At 47.8% G+C, this 20874-nt stretch overlaps 1 protein-coding gene and 1 pseudogene across 2 annotated transcripts in view; one reads left to right on the top strand and one right to left on the bottom strand.

Moving 5' to 3' along the window:
• Nucleotides 1-20874, top strand: part of LOC128848447 (myb/SANT-like DNA-binding domain-containing protein 2) — a 38038-nt gene that overhangs the window by 5128 nt on the left and 12036 nt on the right. The window contains exon 1 of one of the 2 annotated variants that reach the window (XM_054048449.1): nt 15806-15825. The exons of the other annotated variant lie outside the window; for it this stretch is intronic. The gene's annotated coding sequence lies outside the window, so the exon portion shown is untranslated. Of the gene's footprint in view, nt 1-15805; nt 15826-20874 lie in introns of those variants that run through there. 2 annotated transcript variants of the gene reach the window in all.
• LOC128848446 (myosin heavy chain, skeletal muscle-like) overlaps nt 1-20874 on the bottom strand; it is a 31993-nt pseudogene that overhangs the window by 8633 nt on the left and 2486 nt on the right.

Here is a 20874-nt window from a genome sequence, read left to right as displayed (position 1 = left end):
GGGTATTTTTATAATACAATTTGACTTGTATTTTGAGTAATTGGCCTGGTATCTCTTGAACAAATACATTAGCAATGCTTGGTGGCAATATCCTTCTCACTACAGTAAGCGGGCGTGGGTGGGGGGGCTCCACGTTAAAAAAAATTATTAAAGTGGAGCATGATTCAGAAGAGGCTGGGAATTCCTGAATTAGAGCAGATTGTTTAGAACAACAGCCAATATTGATTTAAAAGTTGCACTGATGAAGAATCCACCATGACCCTTGTTCGCAGAGACTGCCGACTTGATCATGTCCCCTTCAGAATCTAGCTAGACAAGGAGGAGGTGGCACCAGCCACACTCTAACTTTTAGCCCAGCAGTTAGAGCACTCACTGGGGATGTGGGGGACCATGTTCAGTTACCCCCTTGCCAGAAAGGGAGAAAGGATTCGAACAGGGGTCACCCACATCTCTGAGGTGAGTGCTCAAACCACTGAGCTGTGGGGCACTCTGACATGGGAGCTCCCTCAACCCCCCCTGTTGATGTGATTCCACTGTGGATAAATGATGGAAGCATCACTGGGGCAGCGAAGGGGGAAATAACTCTGTAGCCTGGTGGTTAGGGCCCCCAAGTAGGAGGTGGGGGACCAACAGGCCAGTCCGTTGCTCCACCGACTCTTTAATTGTTTATCCCCAGTGGAACTGCTTCAACAGGAGAGATTGCTATCTCATAGCTCCGTGGTTAGCACATGCTCGTGTGAGCCCCTGTTCCAATCCTTTCTCTCCTTCAGCAGAGGAGGGAATTGAACCTGGGTTTCCTAGACACCAGGTGAGCATGCTAACCATGAGTTCTCCAAGAGAATCATTCTCATTTGCGAATCACTAGCAGACATTGGCACCTCCCTGCAGCCTGGCCTTCCTGAGAGGCGGGGCTTAGATTGCCATTCAGAACAACCACACTAGGCAGGGAGCTACCTAGGCTAGCCAATAGGAGATGCCGATGAGAAGGATGTGTGTTAAGGCCAGGGCCGGCTCTGTCACGGAGTATTGGGGAACTCAGGGCCCTGCACCCCCGGCTTCCTGCGATTCACCATGACTCTCAGCCAGCCAGTAAAGCAGAAGGTTTATTTGGATGACAGGAATACAGTCCAAGACAGGTCTTGCAGGCACAGACAACAGGGACCCCCCTCAGTTAGGTCCAGCTGGGGGTCCCAGGGCATGCCAGCCCACCCCCCTTGGGGGGTCAGAGCCATCTCTGCCTCCCAGCCATCTCTCCAGCCTGCTTCCAGCACTCTCCTTTCAGCGACCCCTCCCACAGCCTTTGTTCCGTTTCCCGGGCCCCGGAGTCACCTGACCTCCAACCCCCTCCTGGGTTCTCATGTTACAAGCTCAGGTATGTTCCCTCGGGCCGACTCCCATCCTCCGATGCAGACCATCCTAGTCACACTCCCCTGTCAGCATTCCCACACCCCAGCAAGAACAGTCCCAGTTCGTCACACGCTCCCTCTCCCCGCCCCCGGCAGGGAGTGCCGCGGGGAGGGCGGCGAGCCCAGCCGCGGCCCCGCTCTCCCCAGCTGGCAGGAGCACCGGGGGAGGGCGGTGAGCCTGCCGCGGCTCCGCTCTCCCCAACCGGCCGGAGCGCCGGGAGGAGGGCGGAGAGCCTGGCCACGGCCCCGCTCTCCCTGGCCGGCCGGAGCGCCGGGGGAGGGCGGTGAGCCCGCCGCGGCTCCGCTCTCCCCGGCAGCTGGAGCGCCGGGGGGAGGGTGGCGAGCCTGGCCGCAGCCCCGCTCTCCCCAGCCGGCCGGAGCGCCAGGAGGAGGGCGGAGAGCCTGGCCAGGGCCCCGCTCTCCCCGACCAGCCGGAGCGCCATGGGAGGGCGGCGAGCCCGCCACGGCTCCGCTCTCCCCGACCGGCCGGAGCGCCGGGGGAGGGTGGCGAGCCCGCCGCGGCTCCACTCTCCCCTGCAGCCGGAGCGCCCGGGGAAGGGCGGAGAGTCCGGCCGGGGCCCCGCTCTCCCCGGCCGGCCGGAGCGCCGGTGGAGGGTGGCGAGCCCGCCGCGGCTCCACTCTCCCCTGCAGCCGGAGCGCCCGGGGAAGGGCGGAGAGTCCGGCCGGGGCCCCGCTCTCCCCGGCCGGCCGGAGCGCCAGTGGAGGGTGGCGAGCCCGGCCGCGGCCCCGCTCTCCCCGGGTGAGCACCACCCCCCTCCAGGTGCCACCCCAAGCACATGCTTGGAGGGCTGGTGCCTGGAGTCGGCCCTGGCTAAGGCACCCTGTCTCTCCTCACACATTGCATAGGGAACCCAGGCTCCTAACTCAGGCTTTGTGAATTGCAGTGCGTTCCTGTGATTTTCTAGGTGCCTAAAAGTTAGGTGCTGCAATGCTGAGTGTCACATCCGAAGAAGTGGGCTATAGTCCACGAAAGCTTATGCTCTAATAAATTTGTTAGTCTCTAAGGTGCCACAAGTACTCCTGTTCTTCTTTTTGCGAACACTAACTAAAGCCGTTGCAAAAGGCCTTACGTATCTGTTAGAGAAACTGCAGACTCAGGGTGCAACATCTCTTTGCACTTCCACTGCTCACTGAAGACCACCAACCAAGGGATTAAAAGTGCAGACTAATCTAGCCTTTGACCAACATAGCAGATCCTTATGGGGATATCACCACCCAGCACAAGTCAACATTTTATACAGGGAAACATTTGCTTGATGAAGACAACGGTCTGCATGAGGTGGCTTAGGGCAGAAAGAAGGGGGAGCACAAACCCATAACATCTATCTAGCTTCAGGGTTCTGAACTCCCACCCAGCACTGTCCCATCTGAGCACCTTCCACATAAAATCAATTAGAAATAGTGAAGTCCTTCATGAACTTGATAGTGTTTGGCTCTTCTCTCTTCACGGAATGAAAACTCTGCTTGTGCTAGGGTTATGATTATCTTTGGCTGGTTGGTTGGATAGTGTTCTGGGGGAGATTTTTTTGAGGGGGGGTCAGGTTTTTGTGGAGAAGAAAGGTGTTAGGGTTGAGAGTGTAATTTTTGTTATGGTGGAAAAGCTTCGTCAAAGAAGGCTTTGTGACCTTCAGCAACATCTGGTTCTCATTGGAAGCCCTGCTGAGGGTTCACGAGTTATTCCAAACCTACATCTTGGAAATGGTCAAAAATGTTGCTGAGTGCATTTTTGGTGTTGCTGCTGCTGTTGTTATAGTGCATCACATCAAAAGGCACTTGATTACTATTATTTATGTGATAGCTGTCTCGATGGTGCAATTACTAGGGTCATTCAGCTAATAACAAATAGGTTGGTGATTTGAGCCTACCCAAGGATGGTATTATCTTAGTTTTTTTTAAACAAACAGATTGTATATCAGCCATTATGCATTTAAAACTAAAAATGCTCCAGCACTGACTGGCGAAAGTAAATAAGGAAATGTTATTTACTCCTCATAACACAAGAACTAGGGATCACCAAATGAAATTAATAGGCAGCAGGTTTAAAACAAACAAAAGGAAGTACACCTCTACCCCAATATAACGCGACCCGATATAACACGAATTTGGATATAATGTGGTAAAGCAACGCTCCGGGGGCGGGGCAGGGCTGCACGCTCCGGTGGATCAAAGCAAGTTCGATATAACGCGGTTTCACCTATAACGCGGTAAGATTTTTTGGCTCCCGAGGACAGCGTTATATCAGGGTAGAGGTGTATTTCTTTACACAATGTACAGTGAACCAGTGGAATGCCTTGCCAGAGGATGTTGTGAAGGCCAAGATTATAACAGGATTCAAAAAAGAACTAGATAAATTCATGGAGGATAGGTCCATCAATGGCTATTAGCCAGGATGGGCAGGGATGGTATCCCAAGCCTCTGTTTGCCAGAAGCTGAGAATGGGAGACAGGGGGTGGATCACTTGATGATTACCTGTTCTGTTCATTCCTTCTGGGGCACCTGGGATTGGCCACTGTCAGAAGACAGGATACTGGACTAAATGGACCTTTGGCCTGACGCAGTATTGGTGTTCTTGTGTTCTTATGTTCTTATGACTATCTTATTGCCCCACTGGGGGTGTTGGGAAGCTAGGTCCCCAGGGATCCCAAAGAACTGAGCAGCGTCTCCTTAGCATGTAGGCAGCTAGGATCAAGCATTATGAATGGGGAGTCTGGTGCACCCAGAAAACCCTGGATTTAGTCAATGAAATGCTCCTTCGTTGAGAATTTAATAACAGAATAAGATTAAAGCGATGCTGGAGAAGTGCAGCCAGCAATGGCTGATACTGCACGATGCATCCCTGGTAACATGTACTTAGTTTCCAGGTAAGAGTTGGCATTGTGGGTGTCTACAGGCAGTATCATGATATAAAAGGATTCAAGCTGACCCAGAGATTGGTTTTTGAGGCACCTCACTAAAATGTGACATAATTATCACATTAGAAAGTAGTCAGCACCCACTCTATGCAGCCCTCTTCATACTAGAAGTATTCTTTCCTCCTGGATAAGTGACGCTGTCAAGCCCTTATGAGTGTCTCATCACTAATACAGTCTTATATTTCTGCCTTAAAAATAGCCCTCAATACAAATTCTCCTGATACTAAGCCCATGAAACAATTCTTCTGGTCACCTTACATCCATTCCTGTTACAATTTCCTGCATCCTCCTCCCACCTTCCTGTCACCGGTACCTGTATCCTCCCTCCCACCTTCCTGTCACTGTTACTCATGTCCTTCCTCCTAACTCCCACCTTCCTGTCATCATAACCTGCATTCTCCTTCCCACGCCCACCTCCCTGTCACCGTTACCTGCATCCAATCTCCCACTCCCCACCTTCCTGTCACCGTTAACTGCATCCACCCTCCCACCCCCCAACCTCCCTGTCACATTACCTGCATCCTCCTTCTAACGCCACACTTTCCTGTCACCATTATACGCGTCGTCCCTCCTAGCCCCCACCTTCCTGTCACCGTTAACTGCATCCTTCCTCCAACCACTATCTTCCTGTCACTGTTATCTGCATTCTCCCCTCCAACCACCAACCTTCCTCTCACTATTACCTGTATCCTCCCTCCTACCTCCCACCTTCCTGTCACCGTTTTCTGCATCCTTTCTCCTTACCCACACCTTCCTGTCACCGTTTCCTGCATCCTCTCTCATTACCCCCACCTTCCTGTCACCGTTACCTGCATCCTCCCTCCCGCCTTCCTGTCACTGTAACCTGCATCCTAGCTCCCCACCGCTCAACTTTCCTGTCACAATTACTCACATACTCACTTCCAACCCCCACCTTCCTGTCACCATTACCTGGCTCCTCTGTTCTCACTCCCCAATGTCTACCTGTTATTGTTAATTTCTCCCCTTACCATCTAAGCTCTTTAAGGCAGGGACTGTTTCTCACTCTGTTTGTACAGCACCTAGTGCTGTGGGTTCCAAATTCTGATTGGCCTTTGGGGTGCTACTGGGGTGCTTTCCAGGACATAGTAAAATGGTCTGACCCCCGGTCTGACAGCCTCTGTGCTGTTGAGGAGGATGAAAGTCTCAGTGAAGGAGAACATCCAACTGGAGCAGAGGGAAATGATCCCATAATTGGGACTTTCCTTCCTGAAGATGTTGTGGTATCCTCTCACACTGAAGTATCCTCTCTTGGGGAGGGAACTCCAGTTATTAGAAAGAGACATGGGTGATTTGATCATTAGGAACATAGATAGCTGTGTTTGTGATGACCAGGAGAACCTCATGGTGACTTGCCTGCCTGGTGCGAAGGTTGTGGAGCTCTCGAGACATCTAGATAAACTTATGTGTAGTGCTGGGGAAGAGCCGGTGGCCATAGTACATGTAGGTACCAATCAGAAAGCGAGGAATAGGAGAGAGGTCCTGGAGGCCAAATTTAGGCTTCTAGGTAAGAGATTTAAGTCAAGGACCTCCATGGTAGCATTCTCGGAAATGCTTCCAGTTCAACACGCAGGGCCAGTTAGTCAGGTAGAACTGCAGAGTCTCAATACATCGATGAGACGATGGTGTAGGGAGGAGGGGTTTAGATTTATTAGGAACTGGGGAAAGGGGGAGCCAATACAGGAAGGATGAGCTCCATCTAAACCAAAATGGAACCAGATTGCTGGCACTTAAAATTAAAAAGTTTGTAGAGCAGTTTTTAAACTAAGGGCTGGGGAAAATAAGTGCTCAGGCCAACCAGTGCGATGGCTCTGGTGGGTGGGGGTGAGGCCTGGGGCGAAAGGGCTGGGGCCAGGGGCTAGCCTCCCCGAAGTGGGGGGTCCACACGCCACCCATGATGGAGCCTCTTTGTAGGATGCCCTTCGGAAGAGTGTCCAGAAGGGGCTGAAGAGAAGGATTTCCTCTATTATATGAACTCATCGGTGAATCTAATGTAAACTGCATTGCTAATCATTCCCTAGCTGTAAATGTCTTGGGATTGGTTTCAGTGCACCTGGCTGTGGCTGTCGCCTCCCTGCTTGGTCTCACAAAGCATGCTGCAAGCACATCTTCCTCTCCAGCATTTTTGTGTGGGAGGGAAGAACAGGGAAGAGTCTAGTGGGCTGGAGACTTGGGCTAGATCCACAAAAGCACTTAACTGCCTCATTAGGTGCCTGGAGCCTGGGCTGTAACCCAAGCCTGAATGTCTACACTGCAATTTCCCATCTCCACAGCCTGAGCCCATGAGCTGACATGGGCCAGCCATGGGTGTTTAATTGCTGTGGAGACATACCCTAGGGGTAAAGGGCTTCTGTTGTCCACTGGGGCCTTCCTGTCCTGGTTACTAAATGGCCTTTGCATTTATATCTCTTCCTTTGCCTTCTAACTTTGTCTCTCCATTCTCATCCAGTTTCCCAATGGACTTGAATCTTATATTTGGTTGGGTTTGGTGACATGTGCATCAGGGATTTTTCCCTTGTGTGCACTAGATTTTTACATAGTTTCTGTATGAATTAAAACTAGCTCCTTTTCCTGATGCTTCTGTCCTTCCCAAGACAGAGTCAGCTCCATAGATCTCTGTTGCCAATCCCTGGCATTTCACACCTGGCATAATGGAGATATCCAGGTTCCATCTTACTGAGATGCTGTGACTTTGAGGAGACCTCTGGGAACCCAGAGTGTTACACTGAGAGTTATAGCCTCTTGGTTCGATGTGTTAGCTGATGTAGTCCTCAGCACCAGAATCTGAGAGGGTGTGTGTGTACCCAAAGACCATCCTCTCATTCAGTGTCTCTGGGCTGAGGTGGCCTTTTCTAGCCCTATCTATAAAATCTCTGGCTTTACCCCCAGGCCCTGTAGGGAAATGTCCTGTTTCACAAAGAAACTGAGACATGTTAAATTAGTTAAGACTTAAGGCCACAGCCTACCCTCAATCTCTGTGCCAAACTCCCATTGATTCAGTCTCTAGCCCACAGACCTTAATGTGTCCCTCTTCACAGAATGAGTTGGAGGTCCGTGCACTCACCACTCTGAGAGCAGAATTAGGGGACGGGGAAAGGAAAAGAAAGCTAAAACCTTGCTGTCAATCTTTCTGACCACAAGATGTCACTATCTAAAGATGAGTGTTTCTCAACACCCGGTCCAGGGACCAGCGCCAGTCCTTGAGATCTCCCTGACACAGTTTAGGAAGGCAGCAAGCTGGTCCCTGGTATCAAAAATACTGAGAAACACTGGTCTTGATAATAGTCTTATCGTAGTGCAGAGGACTGGACTATATGACCTATCGAGGTTCCTTTCAGCCCTACATTTCTATTATTTCTATGATCAGCTGTCACAAATATTTGGGTAGCTCTTCTCTCCTTGAAGTGAATACACAGCTCTCAGTTTTGTGAGCACATGGAAGAGAGCATGGATAGAGTCCTCGCCAGATTCTGCACTGACAGTGGGTGTCATTCCTTTGACTTCAAAGGGGTCACTCCTGATTTACAGTTAGGGGAGTGCGAGCACAACCAGGCCTGTTGCTAATTTACACCATCATTTCAGCTGGGGAAGGAACTGTTAACTTGTAAATCTTTCTGAGATAAGAATAGAATCTGCCATTTTAGGGCATGACACAGTTGCCAACCTCTTGACATCATGGTACATTTCAGTGTGATACAGGAGGCAATCTAGCCCCTGCGGAATGTCTTCCATGTTTATTAGGAGAACAGTGTCACCAGCATAAGCAGACATGAGCCAGCTCAGGAGTCTTGTAAGGGACAGTTATTTTTAGCCCTCAAGCCAGCCCTTTGCAGAGTCTGAGAACACAGGCCAGACCCCGCTTCAAGCAGGCCACCATCCAAGCCCCTCCAAGCACAGCGACCTCCCCTCATCATTGTTCAGCCATTCCCAACATGCTCCTTTTTGCACAGACCTGATCATGGCTTTGTAAAGCAAGTTAAGAATAGTACAAGCATTGTTGATAACGAGTCTGCAGTGGAGCCCCAAGGAAGCGCAGTGCCCTGCCCCAACCAGCCAGAAGGGAGCAAAGCAGGCCCTGATTTGGCTTCCTTTCTATGTGTATGGCTAGCAGGGTTAGGAGATGTGCTGGTGAGCTGAGTCCTCCCACTGCTGCAGGAGTTAGAGGCTAGTATATAAGTCTGTAAATTTGCATGGAAGTCAAAGTCTCAAGTCCACAAGACTTTGCTTGTGCTGCAGGCAAATGCGGATTGATTATATCTGCCCAGCTCTGAGCTCAGGAATTCTTAGCTACTTTTTTGCTCCCTTTGTTGCATCACAACAAAACCTCTGGAATTACAATATAACTAGTGGCCCTGGCCATATTATTTAATGTATTTGGAACACAATGTAAATGTTGGTCACATTCTGGAACTAAACTATCCCAAAAAATTGAAATGGAAAAGATCTGCTAGGTCAGCTAGTCCCTCCTCCTGCCACCATTGTACTTTTGCTAGCACTTTGTCCATTTTTCATTCAAATAGCCCAAGTCCATCCAGCATTTCTCCTGGGAGACTATTGCATAATCTAATATAGCGCCACTTATATGGAACCCACAAAGAAAAAGAGAGCTAAGCACTGGACCATCTGCCGAATTCCCCACAGGAACCTGGCTTTGAGAAACAGTAAGCACAGGCACAAGCATTACAAACCATTTAAAATAATTATTTATAGGCCCTGTAAAAAAGTCCTTTAGCTGCTGCCATGGAGTGAAAATTACAGATGCAGGCATTATTATACTGACACATGAAGAGAAGGGAGTTACCTTACAAGTGGAGAACCAGTGTTGACAGGGCCAATTCAATCAGGTTGGATGTGGTATTTCACTAGGAGGGTGGTGAAGCACTGGAATGGGTTACCTAGGGAGGCGGTGGAATTTAACACCATTAATTTGGGCTTTGAATATAGGGACTGGGAGTGGCTGGCTCACTACAAAAGCAACTTTGCCTCTCTTGGGCCTTGGCTACCCTCAGAACTTCACAGCGCTGCCGCGGCAGCACTGCCGCAACAGCGCTGTGAAGCGCGACTGTAGAGAGAGTTCTCGCAGCGCTGTAAGTACTCCACCTCTCCGAGGGGAATAGCTTGCAGTGCTGCGAGCGAGCGTGCAGCGCTACAGGCTCTGATTACACTGGCGCGTTACAGCGCTGCACTCGCTGCGCTCGGGGGGGGGCGTTTTCACACCCCTGAGCGCAGCAAGTTGCAGCGCTGTACAGCACCAGTGTAGCCAAGGCCTTGGTATTGACACCTTCTCCTCAATTATTTGGAGTGGACCATAGAATCACAGAATATCAGGGTTGGAAGAGACCTCAGGAGGTCATCTAGTCCAACCCCCTGCTCAAAGCAGGACCAACACCAACTAAATCATCCCAGCCAGGGCTTTGTCAAGCTGGGCCTTAAAAACCAATAAGGATGGAGATTCCACCACCTCCCTAGATAACCCATTCCAGTGCTTCACCACCCACAGGTGATAGGATGGTTTTGTCTTTTGTCAGTTTCTTAGACTTGGTCTACACTAAACCCCCAAATCGAACTAAGGTACGCAACTTCAGCTACGTGAATAACGTAGCTGAAGTCGACATACCTTAGTTCGAACTTACCGCCGTCCAGACGCGGCAGGCAGGCTCCCCCGTCAACTCCGCGTACTCCTCGCGGCGAGCAGGATTACCGGAGTCGACGGGGAGCACTTCTGAGTTCGATTTATCGCGTCCAGACTAGACGCGATAAATCGAACCCAGAAGTTCGATTGCCTGCCGCCGAACCAGCGCGGTAAGTATAGACAAGCCCTTAGGTGAGTTCATTGGAGAGCATAGTGATTCATAGAATCATAGAATATCAGAGTTGGAAGGGACCTCAAGAGGTCATCTAGTCCAACCCCCTGCTCAAAGCAGGACCAATTCCCAGCTAAATCATCCCAGCCAGGGCTTTGTCAAGCCGGGCCTTAAAAACCTCCAAGGAAGGAGACTCCACCACCTCCCTAGGTAACGCATTCCAGTGTTTCACCACCCTCCTAGTGAAATAGTTTTTCCTGATATCCAACCTGGACCTCCCCCACTGCAACTTCAGACCATTGCTCCTTGTTCTGTCATCTGCCACCACTGAGAACAGCCGAGCTCCATCCTCTTTGGAACCCCCCTTCAGGTAGTTGAAGGCTGCTATCAAATCCCCCCTCATTCTTCTCTTCTGGAGACTAAACAATCCCAGTTCTCTCAGCCTCTCCTCATAAGTCATGTGCTCCAGACCCCTAATCATTTTTGTTGCCCTCCGTTGGACTCTTTCCAATTTTTCCACATCCTTCTTGTAGTGTGGGGCCCAAAACTGGACACAGTATTCCAGATGAGGCCTCACCAATGTCGAATAAAGGGGAACGATCACGTTCCTCGATCTGCTGGCAATGCCCCTACTTATACAGCCCAAAATGCCGTTAGCCTTCTTGGCAACAAGAGCACACTGTTGACTCATATCCAGCTTCTCGTCCACAGTGACCCCTAGGTCCTTTTCAGCAGAACTGCTACCTAGCCATTCGGTCCCTAGTCTGTAGCAGTGCATGGGATTCTTCTGTCCTAAGTGCAGGACTCTGCACTTGTCCTTGTTGAACCTCATCAGGTTTTTTTCTGCCCAATCCTCTAATTTGTCTAGGTCCCTCTGTATCCGATCCCTACCCTCTAGTGTATCTACCACGCCTCCTAGTTTAGTGTCATCTGCAAACTTGCTGAGAGTGCAGTCCACACCATCCTCCAGATCATTAATAAAGATATTAAACAAAACCGGCCCCAGGACCGACCCTTGGGGCACTCCACTTGAAACCGGCTGCCAACTAGACATGGAGCCATTGATCACTACCCGTTGAGCCCGACGATCTAGCCAGCTTTCTATCCACCTTACAGTCCATTCATCCAGCCCATACTTCTTTAACTTGGTGGCAAGAATACTGTGGGAGACCGTATCAAAAGCTTTGCTAAAGTCAAGAAATAACACATCCACTGCTTTCCCCTCATCCACAGAGCCAGTTATCTCATCATAGAAGGCAATTAGGTTAGTCAGGCATGACTTCCCCTTCGTGAATCCATGCTGACTGTTCCTGATCACTTTCCTCTCCTCTAAATGTTTCATAATTGATTCCTTGAGGACCTGCTCCATGATTTTTCCAGGGACTGAGGTGAGGCTGACTGGCCTGTAGTTCCCCGGATCCTCCTTCTTCCCTTTTTTAAAGATGGGCACTACATTAGCCTTTTTCCAGTCATCTGGGACCTCCCCCGATCGCCATGAGTTTTCAAAAATAATGGCTAATGGCTCTGCAATCTCACCCGGTTTCACTCACGTATTAGGGGAGTTAATACACTGGATGAAGTACACCACATGTTGTGATAGGCATGTGTAGGGTCCATGGCTCTCTCACCAACAGAAGTTGGTCCAATAAAATATATTACCTCACCCACCTTGTCTGTCTAATAACCTGGGACCAACACAGCTACAACTACACTGATTTGTTAAAGTCATTTTGATATTACCTAAATTTTTCAGAGCTGTCCTTTGGCAGGACATTTCAAAACTGTGATTTTCATCCCAAATTGGGATGAAAGGAAGTTTCAAAGTGTTGGAATTTCCTGCAGAATGGAAATTCTGTGTTTTGACCAGCCCTAGTAGAGCCCATGGGGTAGGGGAGAGGGAGAGTGATGGCTCTCAGCTTCCAGGATCCACACTACGCAGACCAACATCTGTCCCTGGAGATCACTAGGAAGCCAGTGGTGTTCCTTGGCAGCAGAGGTATTTATTCCCAGCAGTCACAACCTGCACCAGCTGAAGTTTGGAGTGGTTTATAGGTGTTGCCCTTGTAGAGTACATTACAACATAGGTGCTGGAACTAGGGGTGAAGGGGTGCTGCTGCACCCCCATCTTATAAATAAAATAAATACATAAATAATGGAGATATCCTATCTCCTAGAACTGGAAGGGACCTTGAAAGGTCATCAAGTCCAGCCCCCTGCCTTCACTAGCAGGACCAAGTACTGATTTTGCCCCAGATCCCCAGGTGGCCCCCTCAAGGATTGAACTCACAACCCTGGGTTTAGCAGGCCAATGCTCAAACCACTGAGCTATCCTTCCCCCCCAAAAAAAAGGTCACTGAGTCCAGCCCCCTGCCTTCACTAGCAGGACCAAGTACTGATTTTGCCCTAGATTCTTCAGTGGCCCCCTCAAGGATTGAACTCACAACCCTGAGTTTAGCAGGCCAATATTCAAACCACAGAGCTATCCCTCCCCCTATCCCTCTTGAAGTGGTTTCCATTATATAGAGGGTTCACAGTTTGGTTCAATGGCTCTCAGCTCCCCACTATAAAAATTGTTCCAGCCCCCCTGCATTACCCCATAAAATCATTAAAGGCGTAGAAGGTCTAGGACTAGCAAACTTCAACTGCAGGGAGACATTCAGTGATATAACAAAGCCACTCTGACTCCCAACCAAGGAACTAGAGTGCAGAAGCAGCTGTGATGGCACTCATGGATTTTATGGGCTGCCAGTGAAGCAGGCTCTCTAAAGCAGTGGTTCTCAAACTTTTGTACTGGTGACCCCTTTCACATAGCAAGCCACTGAGTACGTTCCCCCCCCTTATAAATTAAAAACACTTTTTTATATATTTAACACCATTATAAATGCTGGAGGCAAAGCGGGGTTTAGGGTGGAGGCTGACAGCTCGCAACCCCCCATGTAATAACCTCCTAACCCCCTGAGGGGTCCCGACCCCCAGTTTGAGAACCCCTGCTCTAAAGGTTAATGGGAAGCGGAGTATATGCTGAGATTTCTGCCACTTGCCACCTGCCTTGTTAGGTCTCTCACTCCTGAAAACCTCTGGAATCCCAAAAGAGAGCCATTTCTTCATTGTTCTTTCATACAGTAGTGAGGTTTGTGTTCTCGTATGTGCTCTGCTGATCACACTATGCTAAATGCAGCTGTAGGTGATGCTACACTGTGGAGTCAGGTAGGCTGAGCAGCAGTTTTGATAAATCTCTTTTAGCTACACGACCATATAGCATCATCTTGGAACTTCCTGGCAATAACAGTGTCTTTCACGTAGGGTGACCAGACAGCAAATGTGAAAAACTGGGATGGGGGTGGGGGGTAATAGGAGCATATATAAGAAAAAGACCCAAAAATCGGGACTGTCCCTATAAAATCGGGACATCTGGTCACCCTACTTTCGCGGGAACCAAAACCGTGATGGCTCTCTGCTCACAGATTGCACCTACGCTGCTCTCTGGTGGAGGGACGCAGAAGTAAAGGAATGAAATGACTTCTGCATGCAAAAACAAAAAATCTGTACTCTCCTCAGAGGTCAGTTTTGAGCAACTCAAATAGTAAATAACTGCTTTATTGAGACATGTACATCAGCAGAGACAGAGAGAAGAAACTGGTCATCTCTGTAAGCAAAGGGAATTTTGTTTTCTGTAAGTGTAAAAGCGGGACAACCACACAACAGCTACAGTCAGCAACAGGGGAAACATACATTATGCATGTTTCCTGTTTTTGTCCTGAAGGAAGCTCACGCTTCCCTTTCTATTACTACCTGGAAAGAGAGAAACATTATTTATTCCTTTTAGACATTAAGATTGGATTTTCAGCTGCCCTCAGCCAATTTCTAAAATGGCACCTGCAAGTGTTGTGCACTCACTTGTTTGCATATTCAAAAGCCACACAGGGGAGCACAGTGAGGCTGGATGGAACTGTCTAGCTTTGCTAAGAGACAGCGGGAGGAAACAGGACTATAATCTATGAGTTTCTGAACGGTGCAAGCAGCTGAGGGGGATGCGGGGGTTATTGAGTGTGATACCCTAGGATAGATGGAATGTAATGGAGAAAAGTATTTGCTGACTTTTCTAGAGTGCTGCTCATCACTAGAGTATCTGAGCATGCCACTGATCATTTAATTATTTATCCACAGTGGGACAGCTTCAACAGGAGAGCTTCAGCCTGGATCTGGCCCCGCACAGAGAATAGGCAGCCAAACGCCTCTCTTCCCCCTGTTCGTGAATCACTCTGCAGCTTAGGCAGGAGACAGGTCTCTAGGCACATGCCCAGAAACAGACTCCTAGGCACCAAGGGAACTTTTACCCTGAACATATAGGCTCTGAGTGCGTTTAGCACCGACAGGGTTTGACTGGGGTTTTGTGCGTCGCAGCAGAGCCTAAAACTGGGAGTTAAGCACCTAAGTACCCTTCTGAATCTAGTCCTAAGTGACTTGCCCAAGATCACACAGAAAGCCTGTGGTAGGGCCAAGATTTGAACCTGATTGTCCTGAGTCCCAGTCTGGTGCCTTAGCAAAAAGATCATTTTCCATAAAATTTCTGTTAAGGCAAATTTCAGCTAAATAGCAGGACAAGATTTCGAACAATGAGATCTATTAGACTGTGGAATAATCTCCATAGGGCAGTAGGGGAAGTTCCATCACTTGGGAATAATCCTGCCCTGGCCCCCATGAGATGGACTGGCTGACCTAACGGGTCTTCTAAATTTCTAATTTCAGTGATTCTATGACAGCTTCTGTAACTGCCTGAATGGGCATGCAAGTGTGACGTAACTGCCTATGTAACTGCCAGCATTCCCACTGTAACTGCCTGAATGGGCATGCAAAGGCAGATTTAGTACTTAAAATAGTTTCAGTCATAAAATTATAACCCTAATTATACAGGCTACTTTTGAAATTCGTCCCTAAAAATGTGCGGAAGAAGGGTAAACTGTGGGGATATAACAGTAACCTTGTGGGAAATATCCAGCCCTTACAGAAGAGTAGAAATTTTCCAGCAAATAATAAATTCACTTAAAAATGCATTTTCCAGGGCACTGAAACTATTCACAAATTCACGTCAAATGCAGCAAATAGTTTTGTGCAAACTTTTTTTTTCTTCAAAAAAAATTGAAATGTTTTGTTTCTGACCATTTCAAAACTAGAAGTTTTGACTTCATTTTAAAATGGTTTTGTTTAGAATTTTAAACAAATAGGGGGTGAAAAACACCCCCAAACAACTGAAAACTAAATAAAAAACTAAAGAAAACAAAAACCTTTGGGGTCAAAGGAAAGATTCATCTGATCCAAAACAATTTACTTTTTGGTTTTTCATTTCAGCCCCTGAACCAGTTGTTGTTTTTTTTCAGGGCAAAACTTGAACTGAAAAATCAGTTATTCGCTCAGCTCTACCAGCTCCGGTTTTCTAGTGTCCTGAGAGTGCTGAAGAGGTGAGAGAATTGAAGGAGCAGCGTGAGTAGGCTCCACTAGGGGTCAGTCCCTCCCATCCACTGCCTCTTGTTCAGAAGGAAAGGGGCTAAGAAGGTTGGACGGGGAAGGTGAAAGCAAGTAGCAGATACTATGAACAGTGCAAGCAAAAAAGGGCTGCAGTATAGAAAAAAAGGAAAATGGAACTGGCAATGCAGCTTTGACCAGGTACTCATACAGAATATGTTAAGGTAAATTATGAGGAGGCAGTAGTTACTTAAATGGAAGTTACATTAGGCATTTTTAGGGTGATCATGTTATTTCTACCCCTCTTCTGTAGGTAGCTTCTGAGCACTGGCCATACCGATGACACTACCAAGATAAAAGATCACATCCCATTACAAACTTAGGGCCAAAGTGATTTCAATGGAGTTACACCAGCAAAGATTGTGGCTCCTTAGTCTTAATTCTGCCTTTTTTGTACACCAATTTCTTGAGGTTTGTTCCTTTGTTTGTCATAGGGAAGCCTGGAGTCTATCTTACTGGTGAGCATAGCTGTGATTTCTAAGATAACTTAATCACCTTCAGGCATTCAGTGCAAACTGCACAGTTCCGTCTAACATTAATGGCTTACCTTTGTGGAGATAACTTCTAGGTTCTTAGCTCTAAACGTATTGACCTGAGACTCAGCAATATCTGCTCGTTCCTCAGACTCCTTCAGCTCATGTTGTACTTTCCTGAATTTGGAGAGGTGAACATTGACTTGTGCATCCTGTAACCAAAACACAAAAGGAACTAAGCCCAAGGAGAAGTGACATCCTGGAATCGAGTATCAGAGCTGAAGTGGGCATCTCAGCAAATTGTAAATGAATGTTTGTTCCTGTTAAATGACTCACAGCTTCCTCAACTTGTCTCTTGTAGGATTTGACTTTCAACTGAAGTTTATCCACCAAGTCCTGTAACTTCAGCACATTCTTTTTGTCCTCTTCACCCTATTGAAAAGAGACCATGCCAGGTTACCTTTACGTTTTTGATGAGAAAAAAACATTTCAGGTGGATTTTCTCTTTTGCACCTGCCTGGAAAGTCAGCTACTTGATGCACCATTCAGATTTCCGAATGCCTTGGATGGCATCTGCATCTCATTTTGGCTCTCCTTCCAGCTCAGACTCGAGCTCTTAGATCTGGGGAAGTAATTGAAAAATTAGGCACCAACTCTACTACAGGAGGCAGAGGCTGAAATTGTATTCTTCGCCACCAGCCTTCAGCTCCAGCACATACCCTGGACTCCAACTTCTGAAGCTGCTGCTTGCCATCCTTCAGTGACAGCTGCTCTGCCTCATCCAGACAGAGCTGCAGTTCCTTCACTGTCTGGTCCAGGTTCTTCTTCATCCTCTCCAGGTGAGTGCTGGTGTCCTGTTCCTTCTTCATCTCCTCCGCCATCATGGCTGCCTTGAAAGGTAAACCACACAATGAACTCAGTAAGGGACTCGGACAAACAGATACAAAGATATGGGCAGTCTGAGGGGTTGCTTATGACTCCAGCCACAGGATTCCTGTTACCTTATTAGCTGCTTGCTGAATGCTTATTACTGTGACCTTCCACCTGCAATGGGATAGAGTGGGGATGCTACAGTCTTGATAATGGAAGCAAGGCATTTGCACAATCAAATGGACTCTACTCACAGGGTGTGTCGAGTATGTCAATATGTGTGTACTGTATATGTGCATACATTGTTCATGCAGAGACACGGACAACTTTTGTGGTTACCTTTGAGGTTGCAGAAAAGATTTAAAACAATATAAATGTTATTTAAAACAAAACTAGCGTGTGTGCAGCCTAGCATTTTGGTCTCCAAAGCTCAGACTATCCCCAGGGAAATTCAGGGAATATATCATAATAGGCCTTAGTGAGCAGTACAGCTACACTTGAAAAGAACTGATTCTAAAGTTACAAAGTACAATACAAAATTCCATGAAGTTCTGAGCTGTACGTGTAGGAATGGCTGTGTCTCACACAAGTGCTAGGTCAATAATTGCATACCTAAGCTCCACACGCCCACTAACTTCAGAACAAGGGCTAGCTGCTTAGGAGCTTCACCAGCAGAGCTTAGCTGAACAGGTATATTAGCTGCCTAAAGAGGTGATGCTAGCTACATATGGACAGGGCGTATTTTGTAAGCTGTGCAAGGCAACTAGTTCTGGGGAAAGGTGATGGCCATCGTTAGGTGCACAATATAAAGTGAACAAGTTAGCTGAACATTTAACCTGTGTGATAGACCCAGGCCAGTTGGGTACAGCAGGGTAGTAGAAGGTAGATATACTGGCCACTGGATAAGCAGTTTTCTGTTCCCTGAGTGACCAGAGCAGGGGCTGTGCTAGAGTAATCAGGAACCTGCTAGAACCAATTAAGACAGGCAAGCTAATTAAGACACCTGGAGCCAATTAAGAACATACTAGAATCAATTATGGCAGGCAGACTAATCAGGACACCTGGTTTAAAAAGGACCTCCCATCAGTTAGTGAGGGGGTGTGCAAGGAGGAGGGAGAGAGAAGGTGTGCTGCTGGAGGACTGAAGAGTACAAATGTGATCAGGCTTCAGGAGGAAAATCCTGCAGTGAGGATAAAGAAGGTGCTGGGGGGAGGCCATGGGGAAGTTGCCTAGGGAGTTGTAGCTGTCATGCAGCTGATACAGGAGACATTGTAGACAGCTGCTGTCCACAGGGTCCAAGGCTGGAACCCGGTGTAGAGGGCGGGCCCGGGTTCCCCCCATTCCCCCAACTCCTGATCGGACACAGGAGGAGTTGACCTGATCTGTGAGCAACACCAGAAGGGAAGGTCTAATTTGGAAAGAGATCTGGCCTGTCCCCGACGCACTAGGTGGGACACAGAGACTGCTGGGATTGTTCTCCCTTTCCCCCATGCTGGCCAGTGATGAGGTTAGCTGAGTGAACGGCAGGTTTGAGCCTCTAGCAGAAGTGGCCAAACTGAGGGCAGCCGTGAACCTCTGAGGCGAGCAAATCTGCAAAAAGCACAGGACCCACCAAGGCAGAGGAGGAACTTTGTCGCACCTGCTATTCTGTGAAGCCACAAGGGACCATTATTTCTAAATTGTGTAAATTTTTTATCTCCTTTCTTCTGAGTTTTCTTCCTTAGGAATTAAATCCAAGTATCAGCAACATTCACTGACTGCCCCTGGAGATGTTATGAGTTTCCAGATTAATATGTTGGCCTTAGCTATGTTTTTAACAATATTTATGATTTAACTTCTCTTTTGCAACTAAACACAAATTGTTCCATAGAATCATAGAATCATAGAATATCAGGGTTGGAAGGGACCTCAAGAGGTCATCTAGTCCAACCCCCTGCTCAAAGCAGGACCAATTCCCAACTAAATCATCCCAGCCAGGACTTTGTCAAGCCAGGCCTTAAAAACCTCCAAGGAAGGAGACTCCACCACCTCCCTAGGTAATGCATTCCAGTGTTTCACCACCCTCCTAGTGAAATAGTTTTTCCTAATATCCAACCTGGACCTCCCCCACTGCAACTTGAGACCATTGCTCCTTGTTCTGTCATCTGCCACCACTGAGAACAGCCGAGCTCCATCCTCTTTGGAACCCCCCTTCAGGTAGTTGAAGGCTGCTATCAAATCCCCCCTCATTCTTCTCTTCTGGAGACTAAACAATCCCAGTTCCCTCAGCCTCTCCTCATAAGTCATGTGCTCCAGACCCCTAATCATTTTTGTTGCCCTCCGTTGGACTCTTTCCAATTTTTCCACATCCTTCTTGTAGTGTGGGGCCCAAAACTGGACACAGTATTTCAGATGAGGCCTCACCAATGTCGAATAAAGGGGAATGATCACGTTCCTCGATCTGCTGGCAATGCCCCTATTTATACAGCCCAAAATGCCGTTAGCCTTCTTGGCAACAAGAGCACACTGTTGACTCATATCCAGCTTCTCGTCCACTGTGACCCCTAGGTCCTTTTCTGCAGAACTGCTACCTAGCCATTCGGTCCCTAGTCTGTAGCAGTGCATGGGATTCTTCCGTCCTAAGTGCAGGACTCTGCACTTGTCCTTGTTGAACCTCATCAGTTTTTTTTTGGCCCAATCCTCTAATTTGTCTAGGTCCCTCTGTATCCGATCCTTACCCTCTAGAGTATCTACCACGCCTCCTAGTTTAGTGTCATCTGCAAACTTGCTGAGAGTGCAGTCCACACCATCCTCCAGATCATTAATAAAGATATTCCTTAGTGGTATGTACTATTCTGTAGAACATCAGTAACCTCTCCCTGCACTTATTACACAGAAACACTTACATTGATCTGGGAACCTGTGGGCTCAGTACAGGTACTCAATTTGGGTTTTATTTCTTACACAGTCACACAAATTGGAGGTAATTGTTCCATTCTACTCAGCACTGGTGAGACCTCAACTGGAGTTCTGTGTCCAGCTTTGGGCACCGCACTTTAAGAAAAATATGAGCAAATTAGAAAGAGTCCAGAAGAGAGCAACACAAATGATGAGAGGTTTAGAAAACATGACTTATGAGGAAAGGTTGAAAGGAAGTCTTGAATTTAGTCTAGAGAAGAGAAGGCTGAGGGAGGACATGATAACAGCCTTCAAACTGGTAAAAGGTTGTAAAGAAGATGATGATCAGTTGTTCTCCATGTCCACAGATGGTAGAACAAGAAATAATTGGCTTAGTTTGCCGCAAGGGAGATTCAGGTTGGATATTAGGGAAACTTTCTAACCATAAGGATAGTAAGCTCTAGAACAGGTTATCTAGCGAGGTTGTGGAATCTCCATCATTGGAGGTTTTTAAGAACAGGTTAGACAAACACCTGTCAGGTATGGCCTAGGTTTACTTAATCTTTTCATTGGGGGGAAGGGATTAAGTGACTTCTTGAGTTCCCCACCAGCCCTTCATTTCTATGATTCTGTGAAACTGCTAAAGGTTGCATTGATCCCTCGCACACCAGCCCCACTGCCCCGTGTGACTCCCTGCATCTTCATACATGGCTGCAGACAGATCTCTCATCTAGACTCTGACACCACACACTTTATCTCACAGCACACAGGGCAAATGCTAAACGGTAAAAGAAGTAAATGAAATGAAACATTTAGATCTGTGATTGCCTTCTTTGCCTTCTCTTCAGCATTTCTTGCCTCTTGACTGGCCTCCTCCACCTCACTTTGGATTTGGGCAATATCAGTTTCCAGCTTCTTCTTTGTATTCATAAGGATGGTGTTCTACAAAAGAGAGAGAGTGAAGTAGCTC

The sequence above is a fragment of the Malaclemys terrapin genome, chromosome 13 (assembly GCF_027887155.1).
Source record: "Malaclemys terrapin pileata isolate rMalTer1 chromosome 13, rMalTer1.hap1, whole genome shotgun sequence".
NCBI lineage: Eukaryota > Metazoa > Chordata > Testudines > Emydidae > Malaclemys > Malaclemys terrapin.
The sequence above is the reverse complement of the archived record's forward strand: the minus strand, read 5'-3'. Positions and strand labels throughout refer to the sequence as shown.